Below are 24,352 nucleotides of genomic sequence, written 5' to 3'. Positions count from 1 at the left end.
TTTGAGGGGTAGAAAAACATTCCCTATGTCACACAAGGTCTTTCCTTCTTGCTCACATCTGGAGAGCGTATCTTTTTGTTTAGGGCCAAATAAGGAAAATCAATCAAATGGGAGTATTGATGATTAAAGACTTAAAGGGCTCTGCAAAGTCACATAGACTCATCCAGACATGTTTTCTAATGGGTGTGTGAACCTGTCACATATGAGTTACCTTCTGCCTCTTGGGAGATCAATCCTCATGGATGCATTAGATATTAATTAAAGGGTAGCCAGTTGTGAGGGAACTCTGTCTTGGTCATCATTAGAAATAGACCCAGAAAGAGATTTGGAAAGTTATTTAGTGAAATCTCTCTGCAATCTTGTAAAATGTGCCAAATAATTCAACAACAAGACAGCAAATGTTACTGAAGCATATAAATACTTACCAAATTTGTGCAAGGCCCTGGACTCCCGTTAGGGAGATGGACAGAACAGCTTTGATCCATAAGCTCTTTTCTTAGTGGCCGCCGCCGCAACAACCATGGCATCAGCTTGGACCCCCTTGCACCAGTGTGTCCTGTCCCTTGGTGGGGCTAAAATGTGTATGGAAGCTTACAAATAGGCTCCATATTATCTGGTTCCTTCTTCGCCAGGCAAGAAATGAGATGCATAATTTCATCAGGCGTGGGATGTCACCCAACATTTAACTGGACCAGACCTGAAAGCCTCCAGGAAGACTGACTCTTCTTGGGAAGGAGTATCGGAAGACCAACCACCATTCTTTTTTAAGAGCTCTAGGACATCTCCAAAGGAAATGTCTTCAGGTGAAGATCTGTGGGCCCCTTTCCCTTTATCGATATCCATGTCCTCTGTGAGAGATTCCTGAGGGGGAATATAACTGTCTCCTTTTGCATGTTCTCTTTTGAGGGAGCTCATCAGCAGAGATGGTCTGGTGAGGTATCAGAAGAGATGGAGTCCTGAGGGACTGACTGGAGATCTGAATGGGCTGGCTGTTCCAGTGGAATTTAAGATTGAGGCTCGGAGCAAAGAACCAATGGAGGTAAAGTCATCTGATCCGAGAGGAGTAGGGATATCCTTTCTCTAGGCAAAGAGAAGGCCCTCTCCATGACCTCAAAGGCAGAGCACTTGGGGGAGACTGAAGTTGATGGCAACCGAGCTGACATCTCTGAACCTCTGGTCCTTACAACCCTGCAAGCACTTTAAAATGACTCTGGGAAGTAACTGAGTCAAAGAATAAACTGTTTTCGGATCCCCCAGGAATCCCTGATCAAAGGGTTCTGAAACAGTAGGTTGGATAGGAGAAGGAGAAACCAAAGTGAAGTTAGTCGCAGGTAGGTTCACAGATCCAGTGGAAGACGGAGATGGGAGTACCCCCATCTAGTCTGAGCTCTGAAAAATTTCCTCATCATCCAGTCCACTTCAGCCTAGGAGAAACTCGTGGAAGACCTGAGAGAAGAGGTCGTAGATGGAGGTCTAGAATGTTTGCAGGGGTAGAAACCTCTAAGAATGGTGAAGGGAGGCGAGATGTTATCGGATCCACTAAGGTAAGAAGTGACTGGATCTGAAGTGAGTTGGAATTTGGCGCAGAGGGATCCAAAATTGGTGGATCTGATTTTTTGACAGTTTTCCAGGTGGCTCAGAGGAAGGAAATGAGGAGGAAGTGGGATCCAGAGATCACTTAAGGGAGTCTTTGGGAGTAGAGTCAGGCTTCCCTTTGTCCTGAGGTCTAGAATGTTTGCAGGGGTAGAAACCTCTAAGAATGGTGAAGGGAGGTGAGATGTTATCGGATCCACTAAGGTAAGAAGAGACTGGATCTGAAGTGAGTTGGAATTCGGCGCAGAGGGATCCAAAATTGTTGGATCTGATTTTTTGACAGTTTTCCAGGTGGCTCAGAGAAAGGAAATGAGGAGGAAGTGGGATCCAGAGATCACTTAAGGGAGTCTTTGGGAGCAGAGTCAGGCTTCCCTTTGTCCGACTTCTTCGAAGGAGCTTGAGCCCCAGCTGAAACAGAAGTGGAATGGAGAAGGCCTTTCAATACAAGTTTATTTATCCAGTATGCGAGTGCCCTGGAATTGAAACCAGCACATATGGAATAGTGTGCTCTAAATGGGCAGCACCCAAGCAGTGTACGCATTCCCTGTGGGCATCTGAGTTAGAGATTTTATGCCCACAGGTGATGCATTTTTTGAATCCAGAAGGTTTATGGGCCGTACTGGCCTAAGTAAGAAAGCAAGACAACAGAATAAAACTTTTTAAGCAACAACCACAATGTAGTAATACTACCTGGTTTTTACTTTAAAGCAAAGAAAGGGAAAGGCTACTAACAATGGTAGACAAAAAATACCCATAAAAAAGGGTAGAAAGAGGGAGTGAAGGTGGCAAAGTACCAGTAATGATGCTAAAGAAAAATACTGAATTATCAGTAATGACCAGAAAGGAAATTTACTGTGAAAGGTGAAAACATTGGGAAAGACTAATAGAGTGAAAAACCTTTAGCAAAAACTTACTAGTTTAACTAAAGATCTGAAGTAGTTACTTCATTTGCTCTGCAACCTGTGGGTATCGGATCTGATCTCGGATCCGAGCCAGCAGCTTTCCAAGCTACAAGATCCGAGCTCCTAGATCCTCCCCTACCCATAATCCCCTGCTATGTGCTACATTACCTCAGATCATTTTTTTTTGCCTCGGCTGAAGCAGCTACGTTTGAAGAGCTCCTTGGCTTTTGGTGAGAATGACCCTTTTTTTTTTTTTGTAAAAAAAAAAAAAAAATCTTTTCTAGTTGTGAGAGTGTGTAGTTCCTGGGGTTAGTTAGCTTAGTGTAGTTTAGTTAGATGCCTTTATTTTCCCCTTCTAACTAGTTTCTTGTAGTTCCCGCTTTTCACCCCCCCCCCCACTTATTGTTTGGGTGTGTTCTTGGTGTGAGTGGTGTTATGGCTGAAGGGCCTAAGGCGGTGTTCTCAAAATGTACTGAGTGTGGCCATAAGCTTTCACCAGCGGATGGCCACACTCAGTGCGTTTTATGCTTGGGGGCGGCCCACTTGTCATCGGCCTGCACAATCTGTGCAGCCTTTAATCCCCGAGCTCTCAGGGACAGGAAGAGCAAGCTGATCCTGGCGGGCTTGTTGTCTCAGGAATCGGCTTCTTCTTCCTCCCCCTCTCAGGCACAGGCTGTCTCGGCAGCCCTCGCGCCTTCTATGCCCCCTACTCAACCTGGGACTCAACCTCCCTCTTTGGTTGTGAGTTCGAGGGACTCAGGTACCTCCACTACGGTGGAGAAAAGACTTAAAGACAAGGGACATAAGTCCCACAAAAGGCGGGCTGAGACTCAACCCTCAGCCCCGCCATCTAAACTGGCTAGGTCTCCCTCGAGGGTCTCCGGATCCTCCCCCTCTCGGCTCCATTCACCTCGTTTTTCACCGGAGGAATATCGGTCTCCCTCGAGGTCGTCGAGGCGGCCCTCCCGGCCCGCCTCTGACTTCTTCAAGATCATCTAGAAGCCTCACTGAAGCGGATATGGATCGGATGATGCGCCAATTCATCCAGACCCAGATGCAGATGGGGTGCTCTTGCCTCCGCCCCCCGGGGGGAGTGCAGCCCCCATGTTTGCTCCGATTACTCCTTCTCCGACCCGTTTTCGGGTCTCGGAGTCATCGGATCCAGGCCCTTTCGGAACCGAGGATTCGTCGGCACTGATAGCTCCGGTCGCTTTGATGCCGACTGTGCCTTCGAGTCTGTCGGATCCGAGCTCTCGGGGCCGAGGGCTGAGCATCGGATCCAGGGGAGCTGGTGTGTCTTCGGCTCTGTTGGGTTCGGAGCACACCTCTCGCTCGGCTCCGGCTGCAACGGCTCCGACCCCGATCCCTACCTCGGAGCCGAGGAGGTTGCTCTCAGAGCCTGGCGAGAGTAGCTCTCCTTCGGCTTTTGATGTTGTGGAGAGGGTACTGTCGAGGACCTCCAGGTCCCCGCTTCGGGCGTCGAATCCTCCCATACCCCCTCTGTATGTGGGTCTATCCTCCATCATCTGACCATCGGGACAGCCTGCTCAAGCCCTCCAGTTGGTTCCCTTGGAGGAGCAGGACCCCATTGACGAGCCCTCTTCGGACAGTCCCACCAAGGAGGTCCCTTGTAAACGTCTGTGCAAGAGGAGGCACCTGGACTCCCCTGAGTCCGTTACAACCGACACAGATTTAGATGAAGGGGAAGGTTCCCCAAGGTCACCCCCTGAGGGTGTCTCCTTCGGAGACATCATGGAAATGTTGCGTATTAGAGGGGGGGTGGTCTGCCCAAAAACCTTCTGCGGATGAATCCATGTTCCTGGATGCGTTTGAGGCAGGCCCTTCTACCTCCTGGGTGTCCCCTCCGGCTGACCCCCTGGTAGACCTAATTACTACCAGGGCATGAAAGGAGCCCGACACCGTGGAGCCTATCCCGAAGCGACCCGACAAGATCCTTAGCCCCCCCAGTGGATAGACAGTCTTGGGACAAGGGAACCCCCGTGGATGCCATGTTGGTGGCGGCTGCCACCAAGAGAGAACTCGCGCAGGAGAGTTCTTCGGTTCACCCGCCAGATAAGGAATCTCGGGCGCTGGACCGCATAGGGAAGCAGATGTTTAGTTCAGCGACCTTTTCTATAAGGGCGCTGAACTATATGGCACATACCATTAGACTGCAACGAGACTTAATTAAGGAATACGCTGCAGCCCCCTCGGAGTCCATGTCGGTCGAGGGCAGGAAAGTTTTCTCGACTCGTATGGCCACTCTGAAATCCATCTCTAACGTCCATGCGTCTACTCTCCCATGCCAAGGAGGGAGCCACTAGGGCCAGCGAAGCCGGGGTCATCTTGCGACGTCACTCCTGGCTCCGTCTTTGCAATTTCGCGGATCCCTTCAAGGCGTCCTTCTCGAATGCACCCTTTGATGGATCTTCGTTCTTCAGCAAGACTGTTCGCGAGACGCCATTTCAAAGCGAGAAGGATGGGAAGACGCTGTCTGCCATCGGGGTCCGCTTCTCTAATCCCCAACGATCCTTTTCTAGGAATCAGAGGGGACAAAAGAAGCTGTGGTTCCGTAAGTCCTACCAATCCCATCCAGCTTCGGACCCCTCGTCCTCTAGAGGCAGAGGAGGACAAGGTGGATGTCGGCCCAGAGGCAGAGGGGGACCTCGTAACTTCGGGTCCAGGGAACCCTTCCCGGATACATCCGCACAGCAGCCCTGAGGGCTTACCCGGCTGTCCCTCTCTGGAGGCAGTCGGGGGGCGGTTGTCGGAGCACCTGTCAAACTGGGAGTCCATTATGACAGATCGATGGGTGCTCCGCATCATATCCAGAGGTTATACCATCCCCTTGATAAACCACCCTCCCTCGACCAGACGCCTCCCCGATGTTCCACCCGATCGAAGGGAGGCAGTGGCTTCAGAGGTCCTGAAGTTGCTAGAAAAAAGAGCCATCCAGCCCGTCCCCCCAGACCAGTCCGGATTGGGTTATTACTCCAGCTTCTTTTTAGTGCCAAAAAAGACGGGGGACCTAAGACCCATTCTAGACCTCTCCGCTTTGAACCTGTTCATTCCCAAAGAAAAATTTCGGATGGTCACCCTCCAATCGATTCTCCCCCTTCTGCGGCAGAACGACTGGATGTGCTCTATAGACTTCAAGGATGTGTACTACCACATTTTGATGGACAGACGATCCAGAAGGTTTCTCCGCTTCCAGCTGGGAGCCAGTCATTACCAGTTCAGGGTTCTCCCGTTCGGTCTCACCTCAACCCCCTGGGTGTTCACCAAGGTCATGGCAGTGGTTACAGCCCACCTGAGACTTCAGGGCATTCAGGTCTTTCCTTACCTAGACAACTGGCTCCTTACCGCCACCAACAGGCATCAGCTCTGTGTGGCAAGAGATTATGCTCTGACCCTTGCCCAGAGCTTAGGCGTCACTGTGAACCTTCAGAAATCCTCTTTTTGCCCCGTACAGGTCCTGGAGTTCATAGGGGCCAAGTTAGATACCTGCATCTCTCGAGCTATGCTAACTGCAGACAGGCTGAACAGCTTGTCGTTTCAGGTGCTAACCCTTCTTCAAAGTCTGGCTCCGGCGGCGGAATTAGTCCTGAGGGCACTAGGATCTATGGCAGCAGCGATCAGTCTCTCCCTTCACGCGCGTCTGCGGATGAGGGTTCTGCAGTGGACCCTTCAAGTTCAGTGGTCTCTACTACTCCATCCCTTGAATACCCCGATTCCTCTGAGCAGAGTTTGCAGGGACTCCCTTCTTTGGTGGCTCCACGCCCCAGAGCTGAGGGAAGGGAGGCCCTTTGTTGTCCCTCCCCCCCAAGCCACGCTGACCACGGATGCTTCTCGCCTCGGGTGGGGGGGGCATTGTTCGGGCAGAACCGTCCAAGGCACGTGGACTCCCCTAGAGACCGCTTTGCATATCAATGTCCTAGAGATGAGGGCGGTGCTTCTAGCGTTGCAAGCTCTCCACGACCTTCTACCTCTGGGGACTATTGCAATCCAGACGGACAACATGTCAGTAGTCTGGTACATAAACAAGCAAGGAGGAACCAGGTCCTACCCCCTTTGCCGGGAGGCTATGAGAGTGTGGGAATGGGCGATATCCACCAACCGTTTTCTGGTAGCAACGCACATTCCGGGTCAGTCCAACATATTAGCGGACAAACTGAGCAGAGTGATTCTCACTCCGTACGAGTGGTCTCTCAATCCATCAGTTGCGAAGCAGATCTTCCGCAAATGGGGTTGGCCTCGCTGCGATCTTTTTGCTTCTCCCTTAAACACAAAATGCAGCGAGTACTTCGCAATACTTCCCCCCAAAGAGGAGAATCCCAGAGACGCTCTAGTCCATGCTTGGCCGCCCGGTCTACTTTATGCTTATCCCCCCCTTCCGCTCATGACGAAGTTCATACAGAAAGCCCGTTGGTTGGGGAGCAGAGTTATCCTCATAGCCCCATTCTGGCCTCGCCAGATCTGGTTCCCTTACCTGCGGTCTCGCAGTGTATCTCCGCCATGGATACTGGATCCCATTCCAGACCTGATTTCACATCCAGCGGGATACCAACCCCCAAACCTGGTGAACCTCAAGCTTGCGGCTTGGTTGCTCCAGTTCCTCTGATGGCTAGGACTCCCGGTATCTCCTCTCCTGTTAAGGCCATTCTAGTCACAGCACATAAGCCGACTACTAGGAAAATTTACTACAGTAAATGGAAACGTTTCTCTGTCTGGGCTAAAGATAGAGGCCTGGATCCATTTACAGTTCCTATTCCTACTATTCTAGACTTCCTGTCGCTGATCTTTAGACAAGGAGCAAGTGCTTCTGCAGTTAAAGTGCAATTGGCAGCTGTCTCCCATTTCCATGTGGGAGACGGACTAGGATCTTTGGCTTCTACAAGATTATGTAAAACCTTCTTGCGGGGCGTTTTCCTCTTGAAGCCTCCGGTGAAAGTGGTGGTGCCCCCATGGGATTTGACCTTGGTCTTACAAGCCTTGACAGGCCCACCCTTTGAACCCGCGGCTTCGATTCCATTAAAATTCTTGTCTTGGAAAACAGCCTTTTTGCTGGCCATTACTTCAGCCAAAAGGGTTTCAGAACTTCAAGCTTTATGTATGAAGCATCCTTATCTCATTTTTCACAAGGATAGAGTGTTCCTCAGGACTAATCCGTCGTTCTTACCTAAGGTGACTTCGGAGTCAAATATCAATCAATCAATAAACTTACCCGTGTTCTTCCCAAATTTTCAGAATAGAGGAGAATATAAATTGCATAAATTGGATGTGCACAGACAACTGCGTTTTTACCTGCACAGGACTAAAGATTTTCGCAAGTCGGACCAGTTGTTGGTGTCATTTGCTAAATCGGCCATGGGTAAGGCCATCTCCAAAGTGACTGTAGCAAATTGGATTTGTCAATGCATAGTTCACGGGTACTTATCTGCAGGCAAACCGGTTCCTATTGGAATTCATGCTCATTCTACGAGGGCTGTGTCCACCTCAGCAGCCTTCTGGTCCAGGATCCCCTTGGATGACATATGCTCAGCAGCTACCTGGTCCTCTTCTCATACGTTTATTTCTCATTATAAGTTGGATATGGTATCGAGAGGTAGGGCTTCCTTTGGCTCCGCAGTGCTTCGGAATATCCTTCCATAAGGCCGCCAAGGTTTTTCCCTAGGTAGCTGGGGACTCTGTCCCACAGGTTGCAGAGCAAATGAAGTAACTACTTCAGATAAAGAAGTTATGTACTCACCATAACGTTCCATCTGAGTAGGTACTTCATTTGTCTCCAACCAACCCCCCCTGCCATCCCCCGAACCTTTTCGGGACTCCTGATCACCAAAGAAATCTTTGTTCTGCTGTTAGGACAGTGATCTGGTGTTGCTTCCTCTATCGAGGGTAGGAGTTGTGTAAGAGGCAAAAAAAAACTCGATCTGAGGTAATGTAGCACATAGCAGGGGATTATGGGTAGGGGGGAGGAGCTAGGAGCTCGGATCTTGTAGCTTGGAAAGCTGCCGGCTCGGATCCGAGATCGGATCCAATACCCACAGGTTGCAGACAAATGAAGTACCTACTCAGATGGAACGTTATGGTGAGTACATAACTTCTTTTTCACCAGCAGATTGAGAACAAAAGGATCTGTGTCAGTAGCGATGTGATGGAAAATGAGATCTGAGGTATGTTAGGCTGGCAGGGCATTATGGATAAAGGGTGGAGCTGGAGAATTTGGATTTGAGGAGCTGGAAGAAGTGGCCGACTCAGAGCTGAGTCAGATCTGAGGCCCATCAGTTGAATGAATGAATGAAAATGACAAAATCAGATCCTTTGTTTAGTCACTTCTCACATATCCTTGACTATAATAAGAGCATCCTTTTCAATCCAATACTCCTAAATGCTTCATTTTATTCTGTCCCCATATTAGTCAGTGGGTACATAGCTTACAGCTACAGTTACAGTTTGTTTTATCTTCATTAATTTTATGTCCTGAAAAGACTTGAAACTGTCTCAAGATATTCCCCAACACTGAGAAGTCCCTTTCTGGTTTTATCAGGTACAACTTAATATCATCTACAAATAATGCCAGATTTTATTGATTACCATACCAATTATATCCTTAAAATTCTGAGTCCCCTATTTTCTTTGCCAAGGGCTCTAAATACAAAGTAACAAAGAGGGAAAATGACACCTCTGCCTGGTTCCTCTGTTCAGAGAAGAACTTTTCACTTTCATTTTCACCTCTGAGCCCTCATATATCCTCCTAATTAACTTTATTATTGCATCAGGAAATGCAAATGTTTCTATTGCCCTACACATAAAATCCCAGTTTACTCTGTCAGATGCTTTATTTACATTAAGACCAACCAACAACAGCTGTATTTTCTAACACTCTGCTTTCGTCTGGATCATCATTGTTCTATAAATGTCAAATGTTTGCCTTGCCTCCACAAACCATACAGATCTATATCTATCATATTTGAAGCACCTTTCCCATTCTTTTAGCTATTATAAACATAAGCACTTCATACTAATAGTTTACAGTGTTAAAGGGAAAGTAAGAGAATACCTGGATAATATGCATGGGTTTAGAAAGACTGCTGTTAAGCAACTGGTTTTTAATAACTTGATAGCACAGAAACTTCTGGCCCAACGATTCAGACAACAGAAAGGATTGTTGCCAAAGTTAGAGAGCCTATAACAAGAAAAATAATCAGTGATTCTGTAGAGGTGTTAGAGATTTTGGAAATTTTATGAACATTTGCATAAAGCAGAGAAATGGGAAAATCAAGAAGTAGTAAAAATGGAAATATTTATGGAAGACTTAAATATGCTAAGGTTCGAAGTAGATGAGGCTCAACAATTTAACAGTTATGATTGGTTATGCATCTCTGTTTTTATTTCATGTCCACCTAGCCGAATAAATTCTGCAGGAGTAGATGTCATTCAGGTGGAAGTTTGGATCTGGAAGGCTTTGTTTAACAATGTTTTAAAAGGAGGGGAAGCACAAGCATCCTGGAAAAAAGTTGAACTTTAGGCTAGAGACTGCCTACCGTATCAGGGATTGATATCCGAGTATAGGCAAAGAAGAGAAAAGGATAATGAAATCCTAAGTGAAAGACCTGCTCTGGTTGCGTTTTTAGGAGAATCTAGAGCAGAATCTGGTTTTAAAAAAGGGATAATTAGTAGAACATATAAAATATTGCACAATAATTATAGGAATCAATCAGAGGAGGTTAAAAAAGATTTGGAAGAGATTGGGTAAACAAGAAAATGATGGGAGGACATATGTGTGCTCCCAAGTATGCAACAAGATTTAGGATCTTTGTTTGAAAGGGTTTGCATAGGAATTTTTATACCCCAAGCAGACTTCAAAGAATTTTTCTTGGGTACATCACAAATGTTGGGAAGTGTGCAAGAAAGTGGTAACTGAGAACATAGGGTCATAGTTCAGTACTAGGTTATGTAAAAAACACCAAGACAGTCAATCCCAAGAGGAAAACGTGACCGCTGATAAAATAAGAATAAATCCAAATGAGAAAAACAGCAACAACAGTCAACAAATATGGCAATGCTTGAAGAATCACGAGCATAAAAATATAAAAAAAACAAATTTATTGTGAACGGTAAGCGCTTTCACTTTGTAGCTTCATCAGACCAACATCCATGTTCTGCTGTTGCTGTTTTTCTCATCAGTAGTAGGTTAACTACATTTTCCAGCCATTTTAAGCCTGGCCATTTATCCCATTTTTTAATCAAACCCTGCACTTTGTGTCTGTAAGGTAAACACCTGAACCATTTTGCCAACTTCTCCTCCCCATATGTTTTGGGAGTGTAATGAGTTGGCAGACTTCAAAAATCCCCTACAGAGTACTCTGTCAGAAATCTTGGGTGAGCAAATTTGTGTAATTAAGGAAATAATATTTTTTAGCTGGGATACAGGATCTGAATTGCCTAGACATATTAAGGCCTTGCTAATTTTAATTCTGGTTGCTGCCCAAAAGCAATTACTAGAAAAATGGAAATTAACATCTTAACATATTTGAAGTACTGAATATTATCACAGAGATAAAATAACTTGGAGTAGGATCTTGAGAAAATGGTATGGGAAAATTACATAGGAAAATAGAATTTTAGGAACAATACATGCAGAAGAATGTTTTGGAGAAGGAGTGATATTTGTGGGAATTGAGCAATTTATGTAATGTTGGATTCATGATAGAGAAAAAAAAAACATGTTGTAGCTAGAAATATGTTGATATGGTTTGTTTTCTTTTATATAAATGTATGATCTGATGTAGGGTATTTTCATTCATTCTTCAACAGCTGGGTTTGGAACTGATCCTCAGATCTGACTTGGCTGATTCTTCCAGATCACAGAACACTTGAACTCTTGAGTTCCTCCCTTTACCCATAATGTCCCTGACACCTAACATGTATCAGATCTTGTGTGCCTTCGTAGCAATCAGAAGTAGATTGCAAGGTATTGAACTTTGGGTATATCTCTCTCATTAGTAAGTTTAACTTTTTCATCTTCCGAGTAAACTTGCATGAAAATCAGATCTGACAGTCTCTGATCCAAAGTTACGATGCAGAAGATTTCCCTGGATCCAGTCTCTTCCCTTGATCTCAGAGCCAATCACATCCAAGCTCCCATTATCCTTTTTTGAACAATCTCCAAGATGTCATTTGAGACCTTCATCTACTGCTTCCTCTCTTCGATCTTCTAGGAGTCTGTCAGAAGCAGATGCGGATAGGATGATGAGGAATGTTCTCAGGACCCAAATTCAAATAGGAGTCCTTTTAACTATGACGCCATCGGGTCCAGAGACTCTCCATAGAGCCACACCCCCTGTCTTAGTGCCTTCTCCAATCTCTGCTTTGGTTTCGGAGCCATTATCGAAGCCATTGGATTTAAAAGCCTTGAAGTCATCATTGGATCTGAAGTTATTGACTTCTTGGACTCTGATGGTGCCTCTGAGCTGTCCAGCTTCAAGTATCTGTGAGCCGGATAACTCTCAGAGCTGAAGTGTTGACACTGGCTCTGGGATGTTGGATTGGACTCTGCAGCTTTTGGAACCATCTCTTCCCCTTAGAGCATCAGAGTTAGATAGCTTGGCCCCTACTCTCTCTTTGGGTGGTGCGCCTGTGGGACAGTGGGAGCCTACAATCCGCAAGCCTGCTTTGTCGGATTTGTCAGCTTCTGCTTCTCCTAGGTGCTCCACTTTCGCGGTAGAGGAGAGAATTTTCTGTATACCTAGAGTTCGGAGATCTGACTTCCCTGTCTCATTCGATTCTGCATCTAGAGTCTCAGTCATCCATTCCACATCAACAGCCAGCCCAAACCAGTCTTCAGGCAACCCAGCTGGGTATCGTTATCTCTTCCAATACCTCCCTGGAGCATCCCACCAAGGAGGTCCCTCTGAAACACTCTATGCAAGAGTCTGTCACTGAAGACACTGTTTTTGATGAGGAGGAAGTCTCCACCACCCAGTGATGTCTAATTTTTCGATATCTTAGAGCTTTTCAACAAAAGGGTTGTTGGTCTCATGATAACTCTTCCCAAGAGGAATCTGTGTTTATGGAGGCCTTCAGGTCTGGGCCGTCTACCTCCTGAATGACTCTGTTCATTGACAAATGCATAGACTTAGTTTCTTGATGAGTGCGGAAAGAACCAGACACAGCTGAGCCTATACCCAAGAGACTAGACTGCATCCTGGCACCACCTAAAGATCAACCACACTGGAGTAAAGAAGTACCTGTTGATGCCATGGTCATAGCAACAGCCTCTTGAAAGGAACTGGCAGAGCAAAGTTCCTGTGGCCATCCATGTAACATGGAGTCTAGGGTGCTACACAGATTTGGGAAGCATGTATATGCTTCAGCGACCTTTACACTTAGGTCGCTGAGTTACTTGGCAAATTTCAGAAGGCTTCAAAAAGGTTTGATCAAAGAGCTTACTAAATCGCTCTCTGGGACCATAGCTTCCGAGGAAGGCAATACCATTTCATCACAGTTGGCCACCCTTCAGTCTATTTCTAATTCTTCCATGAGGCTTTTCTGTCATGCTGCTGAAGGAACCTCATGGTGGCAGATTCAGGCATTATCAATAGGAGACGTGCCTGGATGCACTTGTGTGATTTTTGCGGAACCCTTCAAATCTTCTTTCATCAATGCACCCTTTGACGTGCCTCATTTTTTGGCCCCAAAGTGAAAGACATACACTTTCTAGGTGTGAGCAGGAAGGACAAACCCGGCCTGCTGTGGGTGTATGTTTTTCTGCTCCTCAATGGTCCTCTTATAAAAACCAACAAGATGGTAGAAAAATGTGGTTCAGGAAATCCCAAGGTCTCTTTCAAGATACATGTGGATAGAGTTCCCCCAGGGGTAGAGAGGGAATTCAAATGGAAGACACCTTCCCCACAGCAAAGGTGGTCTGCATAATCAAGGTTCTAGAGGTTCCTTCTCAAACAGATCCTATCAGCGCTCCTGAATGGAGGCCCTACTGTCCGTTTCTGGAGGCAGTTGAGGGTCATCTATCCCTGCATCAGAGAGCCTGGTTAGAAATAAAAGATTTGTGAGTGTGGAGGATCATATCCGGAGGTTATATAATACCATTTTCCCATCCACCCTGTCAGTTTCAAGGAAAATTCCTGATGTTCTACCTAGTCAGCGGGAAGCAGCAGCACTAGAAATAAAAAAGCTGCTAGAAAAAGAGTTATCCAAGAGGTCCTCCCAGATCAGAGAGAGCCCGGAACGTATTCAAGATTCTTTTTAGTGCCAAAAAAGACAGGGGACTTGAGGCCAGTTCTAGATCTCAGCAAACTAATCAGTCTATTCACCATGCAAAGTTCCGGATGGTCACGGTTCAGTCTATTCTGTTGTTTGTGCACAAGAGCGACTGGATGTGCTCAACAGATCTTCAGGATGCCCCCAGCCAAATCCTTATCAGTTACGTTAAGGCCCTTAACAAAGGGTGCCCAGTCTTACTGTGTAATGTTACTATTAATACAAATGTTAGTTTGACCAAAAGCAAGGCAATTAGGACTAGCCCACAGTGTCAACAAATAAATATGCAAGTACTCTCAGAACTTAAATATCTCTACACAGATCAGCCATAATGAAAGGTTTAAATATATTTTAATAATAAATAAAATAACAAGAAAGTACTTAGTTATATTCACAGTCGCATCAGATATCAAAATCACAGGAAATATTTAAAACAACATTACAGGATAGTCTCAAATAAATAAAGAAAAATATCTAAACTAAGCTTTGCTGTATCACTGACAATATCTAAGAGAATTATACTATTCCCTAGTAACTTACTTCATCAGAGCAAGGCAGGTGTGTGGTGAATGGGTCTTCTTGTCAAGTCCAAGACCAAATACAGAATGCTGTGTCTCACTAAGAGTTTTTTCATATTAATATCTCAAATATTACTGCTGGGATAACTTGCAGAATGACATCATTGCTTGTCATCTGACTTCTAGTTCCCAGGCCCAAAACAACCATTGATGGCAGCTGGTAGCATTTCGCATCTGCCTGTGAAAATACATAGACCTCAAATCTTAGGCAGATGGTGGGAGTCAAAACAATTGCATCCCTTCACATTTCAAAACTAGTAATTATTTCACCTTAAAGACAGTAGAGGAAGCTCCCTAGTATAGACATTGTGTCTGTTGCTGCACTGAAACTGAAAGATAACACCTTTTTATGGCCTATCCAGAAAGTAATTTAATCTCAGTTATTTTTCTGAAGTTTTGCTGGACTGAAGTTAATCTCCTGTATACCAGTTTCCATTGTTAAAATATATACATTTAAACAGTTATAATAGTGCATGTACATTTTTTCTCTTCCAGCAGGGCACACTGTGGATACATTTCAAGCACAAGTACTTCATAATATATCTTCTCAACACAAATTTCTGTACAAACCTAGTTTGATATGCATGTGGAATACAGTTCTAATATAGTTGTAATGCAGGCATCTTATATAAATCATTTTGATATTCACCAATGACATAATTATTTACAAACTTCCAGATAGCTCTGCTGGCAGTATCTCCCTTTGTCAGACTTCTGTATAAATCATGTTGATATTCACAAATGCCATATAATTATTTACAAAATTCCAGATAGGTGTGCTGGCAGTATCTCCCTTAATGACAGTTATTGCGGTAGGTCTTTTTGCAGAATATGTTAGAGCTGAAAGACGCTGTAATCAGATTAAGCTGAATATCTACATCCAGAAACTGAACTCTGTGGCTCATACCATAAACTGTGAAAGATAAGAAACTGATGCTGACAGATAAATCAGTCAGGAAAGAGTCCAAATGAGGCAAAATGCTGCTCCAAACAAAAAATAAATCATCAATATAGTGGCAGTAAAACAGTATAATTCATCAATATAGTGGCGGTAAAACAGTACATGCTGAAAACCTGGAAAAAGGCGAGAGAGTATTCATCTCCCAAGAACTTAAGACCAAATTGGCATGCACTGGTGCCATTTTAGCCCCCCACTGCTACCCCTCTCTGTTGTTGAAAAATGCAACCATTGAAATGGAAGAAATTATTTTGCAGAACAGCTGAAATCAGCTTGCAGATATTATCTATTTTACTGTAGCCTAGCCCTGAGTAGTCCAGCAGAAATTTCTTGGTAAGTTGGAGACCTTCAAAGTGCGGAATATTTGAATAAAGAGCCACTACATCAAGGGTCACTAGAAAGCCATCACCATTCGGAATAGGAAGCCTCCACAATTCATCCAAAAATGTCCAAGAGTCTTTTAGATAAAACGTGGTCCCTTGTACATTCCGGTTGAGAACCTCATTCACAAATTCAGAAATTTTTTCCATCTTAGTTTTTCTATTAGAGATTATCAAAGGGAAGGGAGGGTTAAACATGATCCTTGTGGATTTTAGGAATTCTGAAAAGTTTCTCCGGACAAAGACTTTTTACACACATGAAATGAAATTCCTCTGGAGTAATCCTGTTGTCAGTAAAGCAGTCACTAAGAAAATTATCAGTAGTCACAAAATATTCATTAACTTCAGCTAAAGAAACACATTTATAAAAAGTGTTGTCATCGAGACATTTGTTAATCTCAGAAGTATATCTAACTTGTTTCATAACGGTACCGGTGCCTTTATCTACTTTCATAATACAGAGAGACTTATCCATGCTAAGTTCTTTGAGGGCAGCAGTTTTGTCTTGAAACAAGTTAAACCATTTCTCATTACTTTTGTTACCCAAGAGCGATTTAACATCCTTAGCACATACTTGAAGGAAAACACTGAGAGCATTATGCAAAAGAGGGTTATATAAACTATTGTTGTGTAAGAGGGGAATGTCTCATGGTTCAGAGCTGACAGCTAACAAATATTTCAAGTTTAGTTTCCTGAGGTAAAATCTAAGATACAGGAGAAAAAGAAGTTATGTACCTACCATAACGTTCCATGTTAGTTGTCTTCTTCTCGCCTTCTTTCTTGCTGGTTGGGTTTGGAGACGATCCTCGGCTCCAACACGGCAATCTTCAAAAGCTCGATAGCTGCTTACTGGCTCGAGGCCCCCCATATCCCATAATGCCTGGCGCTAGATACCCAGATCTTGTATGGTAAGTCTAACTGCAGACATAATAATAATAATAAGGGAATCCTATCCTAGAATGCATAAATCTCACTGGAGAGACTACTAGTCAGAAAGAAATAGACAGAGAAGACTCAGCCAGTGAAAAATCAAGAAGAACTCTTCTCGGTCCACTAGGATAGGGGGATGGAGGGTGGGACGCAAGAAAGAAAGCGAGAAGAAAACTAACATGGAACGTTATGGTAGGTACATAACTTCTTTATGTTAAGTTGTCTATCTCGCCTTCATTCTTGCTGGTTGGGACAGCATCCCTAGCACCTAAAAAACCTGGGTGGCTCATCGGAAGAGACTCTTCAGAATAGTGGAACCAAAATCAGCTCTGCTCCTGGAAACCAAATCCAACTTGTAATGCGAAATGAAGGTATGTGGGTTGGCCCATGTAGCGGCAGCACAAATAGATTCCATGGGCAACCTAGCCTGAAAAGCCACCAAAGTAGCTAAAGTTCTGGTGGAGTGACCTTTTGGTTTGACTGGTAATGTTTTATTCCTGAGTTGATATATGAATGTGATGATAGAAGTCAACCACCTGGATAAGGTTACATTGGAGACCGGAAGACCTTGTTTACCTACTGCATAGGACAGGAAAAGTTGATCTGATTTTCTAATGTCTTTGGTTCTGTGCAAATAAAAGCGTAGCTGCCTGTGAAAATCTAACTGATGCAACTTATATTCTGCCCTGTTGGAGTGGTTAGGGAAAAACACAGGAAGGTCTATGGACTGATTCAAGTTACTCTCTGAAGAGACCTTAGGAAGGAAGGAAGGATTAGTCCTAAGAGCAACCCTGTCATTGTGGAACACAAGGTATGGGGGACGGATAGAAAGAGCCTGTAATTCCGAAACTCTTCTGGCTGAAGTAAGAGCTACCAGAAAAAGTGTTTTCTAAGATAAGAACTTCAATGAACAAGAAGCTGCAGGTTCAAAAGGGGGCAAAATTAAAGAAGCTAAAATCAAGTTTAGATCCCACGGTGGTGGAGGATCTCTTACTGGGGGCCTGAGCAGAGTGGTTCCTTTCAGAAAGGCTTTACACAGCTTATGGGACATGATATTGTTTTCCGACAGTCCACTGTGAAAATGTGAAATTGCAGCTAACTGAACTCTAATTGTAGCGGAAGCGGGCCCAGCATGGAAGAGCTCCGATTGATGAATCAGGAGGTCTGGAACTAGGTCCAGAATCCAAGGCTGCTCGAGAAGATAGTGATGCAGGAACGGGAACCATATTTGTCGAGGCCAGTAAGGAGCAATGAGGATCATTTTGCAACCCAAAACGGTAGCTTTCTGAATTAGCTTCGAGATGAGGGGAAAGGGCGGGAATGCATAAAGAAGTCCCTGAGGCCAATCGTGGACTAGAGCGTCTCTGGGGGGATGTCCGGGAAGTGGAAGGAGAGAGAAGAAATTGCTGCACTTGCTATTGAAGGAAGTTGCAAACAGGTCACAGCAAGGTTGGCCCCATTTGCGGAAGATTTGGTCCGCAACTGCCTGGTTCAGAGACCACTCGTGAGGCATGAGAATTGCTCTGCTCAGTCTGTCTGCTATGACGTTGGACCTCCCAGGGATGTGCATTTCAATCAGAAACCGTTGGGAAGAGATTGCCCACTGCCAGAGTCTGAGTGCTTCTCGACATAGGGGGTAGGACCTGGTTCCGCCCTGCTTGTTGATGTACCACATTACAGACATATTGTCCGTTTGAATTGCAATAGTCCCAGTAGGAAGAGAGTCCTGAAGAGCCTGCAACGTTTAGAGCATGGCTCTCATCTCCAAGACATTAATGTGCTGATGATACTCGTGAGGTTGCCAGGTGCCTTGGACTGTTCTGCCCTGATAATGCCCCCCCACCCGATCAGGAAGGTGTCCGTGGACACCGTAGCCACTGGAGGGGGGAGAACAAATGGTCTGCCGTGGAGCACTGATGTGGAGATCATCCACCACACAAGGTGCTTCTTGCATGTTTGAGTGATCATAATCATGTAAGACATGAGAAGTTGCTGGAAGGACCATTGGGTGAAAAGAAGCCACTGGAGAATCCTCATGTGAAAACGAGCTAGAGGGACAAGTACGATCACTGCTGCCATGAGACCCAGAGTTTGAAGGACAAACCTGGCTTGAATTCTTTTGCATACTTATAAAACCTTGACATGCTAACAAATCACTAACAACCCTGTCTGGTGGGAGGCTCGCTAACATGTCTTTGGTATTTAAATTTGCACCTATAAAGGTGATAGACTGACAGGGCGACAGTGCAGACTTTTCGAAATTTATTGTGATACCTAGCCTGGAGCAAGTGTCGATAGTACAGTCTCTGGCTCGCAGAAGGTGATGTCTGGTGGTAGCAGTGAGGAGCCAGTCATCGAGATATGGAAACACCTGGAATCCTTGCCGTCTCAGGTGAGCGGTAACTACTGCCATACATTTGGTAAACACCCTGGGGGCTGTGGTGTGACCAAAGGGCAGAGCTCTGAACTGATAATGGCTGGCTCCCAGCCGGAAGCGAAGGAATCTTCTGGAGCGTCTGTCCATTTTGATGTGGTAGTACTCATCCTGAAGATCTATGGAGCACATCCAATTGTCCTGACCCAGGAAGGGTAAAATGGACTGAAGCTTGACCATCCGGAACTTCGTTCTTTGTACAGACTTGTTTAGTCTGCTGAGATCCAAAATGGGTCTCCAGTCCCCTGTTTTTTTTGGTACCAAAAAGAACCTTGAGTAAATTCCGGATCCTTGTTGGTCTGCTGGGACTTGCTGGATGGCCCTTTTTCATAGCAGTTTTGAGACTTCTTGCACTGCTTGGTCCCTTAGATTGGGTGGAACATCTGGAAGGGACTTGTTTGACCTCAAGAGGGTGCGAACAAAGGGAATTCTGTAGCCTCCGGATATGACCGACTGTACCCATTTGTCTTGTGTTATGTCTTGCCAGGCTCTTGGGTACAGCAATAATCTTCCCCCGACTGACTCCAGAGGTGGGCAGCCGGGCAACCTTTCAGGGATGCTGGAAGGGCTTCTCAGAGAAAGATTCTTTGCTGCCCTGATTTTGCGGACCCCCTCTGCCATGAGGGTGGCATCTGTTATTGTTCTCTCCTCTGCCCCTGGATGGGAACTCACCACGTGTATCCGGCAAGGCTCCCTGGGATTTCCGGAACCACATCTTCCCACTCTTCTGACCCTTAGGATATGGTCTGGAAGGAGTGGAAAAATGGACTCCTATGGCAGAGAGAGTCTTGCCTTCCTGCTCACACCTAGTAAGGGTATCTTTCACCTGTGATCCGAAAAGAGAGGAACCATCGAAGGGGGTGTTGGTGAAAGACGTTCTGAAAGGTTCCGCAAAGTTACATAGCAGCATCCAAGCGTGCCTCCTTAGGGCCACGCCTGTGCCTGCGGCTCTACTCGCACCATCAGCTGCGTATGAAATGAGCCTCATGGAGGGGTTTACCACTGAATTGAGTCATCAGCTGGGAGGCTGCCTTAGCCTGGGGCCCCCTCAGCTGATGGATCTTGGAGGGTATCTCCAAGCTCTTTCAGGAGATCCCTCTGAAGATGGGTAAAGTGGCACAGGTAATTCAGAGACCGCATGGAAAAGGTCGCTGAAGAGAACATCCGCTTCCCATATCTGTCCATCATCCTGGACTCCTTGTTAAGGGGATGGAAAGATGAAGTTTCAGCCAACTCCTTTTTGTGGCCGCCGCTACCACCATGGCATCAACGGGGGGACACCTTTGGTCAAGAACTGTTTGTCCTGCGGTGCAGTGATGAATTTGGCAGGTCTTCTAGGGGTCGGTTCCACTGTATCTGGAGCCGTCCACACCTTCCGAGCCACCACAGACATCAGTGGGTCGAAAGGCGGAGACACCAGGAGGTGGAAGGTCGGGATCCAAACGTGTCCAGGAATACCGACTCATCCTCGGAAGGGCTCCGGTAGTCCAGTTCCCCCTCTGCCTAAGCATCTCAAGGATGTCTGAGAAGGAGACATCTTCAGAGGGGGATCTTGGGGGCCCTTCTAACTCCTCTAAGTCGGTATCCGATGTGACAGACTCGGGGGAGCCAACATGCTTCCTCTTGCATTTCCTCTTGCGAGGTGGCTCCTCTGAATGATCAGAGGAGGCCTCAGAAGAGGAGGATACACCCAAAGGGGTGTCCTGGAGTGCTGGATCCCCACGCTTGGGGTCTGGAAGAGGGGCAGAGGCTGACGCAGGCACCCTAGGGGTGGAGCCGATGGGGTCGATTGTGGAACTGACTCAGGGGCTAGTACACTCCACATCACCTCGAAGGCATCCCTGCCCGGACGCGGAGAGGGCTCCAGCTCCAAAGAAACCAGAAGTCCTCCCCGCATCGAGGGGGACGGCTCCAAGGCAGATGTGGGAGCCGAGCTCACCTGAGCCGAAGCCACGAGGGGGAGAGCGGGGTCGGACAAGGGTCCGATGCCACTCTCCCCCTCGGAGCCGACGAGGGAGTCTCGGCGCCCAGATCCCTCCAGTGAAGGTACCATGGAAGGGATCGGAGCCGACGATGGAACCGAAAGAGAGGGTATTGGCGCCGACGTTTCCACGACTCGAACCGCAACGAACTCCAGCTCCGAGCTCATAGGATGAGTCGGAGGAGGAATATCTACAGCTGTGGACGGAGCAGACTCCTGATGAGGAGGGCTGGACAACATTTTGGCTAGGGCCTGCCATTTTAACACCCTACTGACCACTCTTTCCAAGTCATGGTCCAAACGTCTAGAGGACCGAGAAGAGTGGGATGAGCGATGACTACGCTCCGATTGGAGCAGGGGCGATTTCGGAGCCGAATGTATCGACTCCAAGGAAGGAGACCTGGATCTTTTACGACTCTTAGCCGGCACCAAAGAATGTGTTGGAGCTGACTGGGAGGGGGAGGCACATCGGTTCCAGCCAGAGCCGAGATAGATTGTGTGGCTTCACCCGACGGCTCCGAACTGGGAGCCAACGGTTTAGGTGGCCTGGAAGATTTCACGGGCTGAGCCTTTGCCGGTGAATCTTGAGGTTTAAGCAAACCGCTCAGGATCAATTTATTTTTGCGCTCCTGCAGGACTCTTGGACTAAAAGCATGGCAGATCGAGCAAGAGTCCTGCAGGTGCACGGCGCCCAGACAATAAACACAAGAAGTGTGACCATCTGTCAGAGACATCTTCTGACAGCATGAGTCACACTTCTTGAATCCGGACGGTTTAGGATTCGTGGACATCCTGGAGGAAAACCAAGGACAAGAACACACACAGAAAGGTTAAAGTAACCAACCAGTAAAATTTTACACACTTCAGTTACCACAACCAACTACAAGCACTAGTAAAACAAAAACTAAAGATAACTATCTCTAAACACTAACAGTGATTAATAAAATATTTTTTTTTTTTTTAGAAGGAGATAAGAGAGAAAGGTTAACTTCTAACTTAAACGGAAAACCTTTCTGAGGAAAGGGAGAGAAGGGGGGAGGGGAAACTGTCTAACTTAAACGAGTTTCTTGGGGAAAGTAAACGGATCTAGAAAAGAAACTAGCTACAATACAACAGTCTAATCTAACGACTAATTCTACATTAAAAACTACAGTTTTGACAAGAAAAATACAATAATAATAAAGTTTTATACGACCGGAGCCAGTAGAACAACCTCGCAGCAGAAGCGGCAAACAAGATCTGGGTATCTAGCGCCAGGCATCATGGGATATAGTGGGGCCTCGAGCCAGTAAGCAGCTCTCGAGCTTTTGAAGATGGCCTTGTCGGAGCTGAGGATCGGCTCCGAACCCAACCAGCAAGAATGAAGGCAAGATAGACAACTTAACATCATTGGTTAAATCTGCCCTTTGCGCTGGTATAAAAGTAAAGCCTCTCTGTTTAACTTTAAGGTGCATAGAAGAGAAAGAACGATCAGTCAAGTTGAAAATTGCTGAGTTAAAAGTTCCGTCTCTCCTCGTGGCAGGAGATTGAAGCGCTGCAACCACATTCTGCTCCTGCCCCAGCCTCTCCCCCTGATTTGACCCCTGCCTCTGCCTCCCCCCCCCCCCCCGAGCATAAGCCCTTGCTCTACTTTGTAGGACTCTTGGTGACAAAAAACCCTGTTGTCATTCAGGATGGAACGAAGTGGTCTGAGCAGGCACTTCAACCAGCACAGGGTTGGGGGACTGTGCAGGATGGTTAACGGAGTCACCTGGAGTCTCCCTTATTCAGGGGTCAATCATTGTAGCCGAGGGAAAACCAGAATCCCTGTTTGAAATCTGTCGGGGAGGTCCGGATCTGGAATCTCTGTGGGTAGGGACTTTAAGCGTGTAGGTTAACTCGATTTGATACTGATAAAAGCCCCTTTGAGGTTTCATTTTTTTCCTTTGCAGAATTGTAGCCACATGTCTGTTAATCCGTGCTGGAATACCATTCCAAATGTGTAAAAACATTCTCGAACGTTGGATGCTAGCTAATCAGTAATTGCAGATTGTAAATTTCACTCTAAAGGGCATCCAGTTTGTCAGTATTGTGTTTGATGAGGACCCTGATTTCTTGAAGACCAGCATCATTGTAATTTGAATCAGTTCTTTATAAAGCTGGTCATGCGTAGATGTCCTGTTGGATAATTTAAAACACCTAAGACGTTGGGGGACTATTTGGCTTTGCAGACATTTGGAAAGATAGAAATTGTTATATTACACATTCTTGTACGTAATTAAGAGCCTCACACACTTGCAGATAAGAGACTTGCAATTGTCTGCTAGCCCATCGCTCAGATCTTGAGTGTTCGAGAGATCAGGTGCAGGGACATCAAAGCCATCCAGGAATGGATTAACAGTATCATTGGAGATACGTTGTTGAAGGCTGTTCATCTGAGTAGTTGTAAGCCCCTGTCGAGCCACATATTCTTGCTGTGAAGAGTGTACATCCCTGTTAGATTAAGAAGGAAATGCTGGATTCAAGTTCATTGTACTGAGCCCTTGCAAAGGGCTTTGTGCTGTATTAGCTGTTTGTGCTTTAGAGTGAAAAACATCCATTAATTCCAAAGGAATCGAATGCAGACTAAGTTCAAATAGATTTTGGCTACTCGAGCCTGGTTCTGATGGTGCCCTTTCAGCCATAGTGAAGTTCAGAACCAAAAGATTATACAATGAAAACACAACACACAAAAGGAGAAGTAACTTGCAAAACAAACTTCATAACAAATTAGCTAGGCGAAGGAAATGTGCAGAACAAGTGTATTTGAGCGCTTTTGTTCTGTAATTGTAAGAACTTTATCAGAAATAAGAAAACTGAAAAGTACACTTCAGTAAATACAGTAAAAAGTACCAGTCACACTTAAAACATGAAATCAAATGTCCAGCAAGGAATGCAACCCTATAAGAAAACCTTGTTTGTTTTCAAAAAGGCCCTATCTGATCAGGAGGGAGTGGAGCTCTGGGGAGAGAAAGAGCTTAATAGCCCTGTGGAGGGGGGAGGGACTGGTACACCTACACCATCTCAAGGAACAGGTAATGTTAAGGCAAAAACTCTACATCTAGAAATGTGAAAATTTATACATAGTCCTACCAGTCAGCACACTTGCTATCGCACTTGTCTGTACTATTTAGACATTAATCACCAGCAGTAAAACATATATTTTTGATGAAGTTTGAGTGCTAACGTACAAGCAAAAGCGCTCAAATACATTTATTTAAACAGATCCTCTTTGGTGTCTTCTTTCCCCGATCCTTAGGTTTTTTATTTGCATGTTCAGTATTTACGTAAGAGATGG

The 24,352-nt window shown here is 45.8% G+C and overlaps 1 protein-coding gene across 1 annotated transcript in view; it reads left to right on the top strand.

Moving 5' to 3' along the window:
- Positions 1–24,352, top strand: part of SPAG1 (sperm associated antigen 1) — a 3,545,022-nt gene that overhangs the window by 388,989 nt on the left and 3,131,681 nt on the right. The gene's annotated exons all lie outside the window — the stretch shown is intronic.

The sequence above is a fragment of the Protopterus annectens genome, chromosome 6.part0 (genome assembly GCF_019279795.1).
Source record: "Protopterus annectens isolate FY-2018-M chromosome 6.part0, PAN1.0, whole genome shotgun sequence".
Classification (NCBI taxonomy): Eukaryota; Metazoa; Chordata; order Ceratodontiformes; family Protopteridae; genus Protopterus; species Protopterus annectens.
The sequence above is the reverse complement of the archived record's forward strand: the minus strand, read 5'-3'. Positions and strand labels throughout refer to the sequence as shown.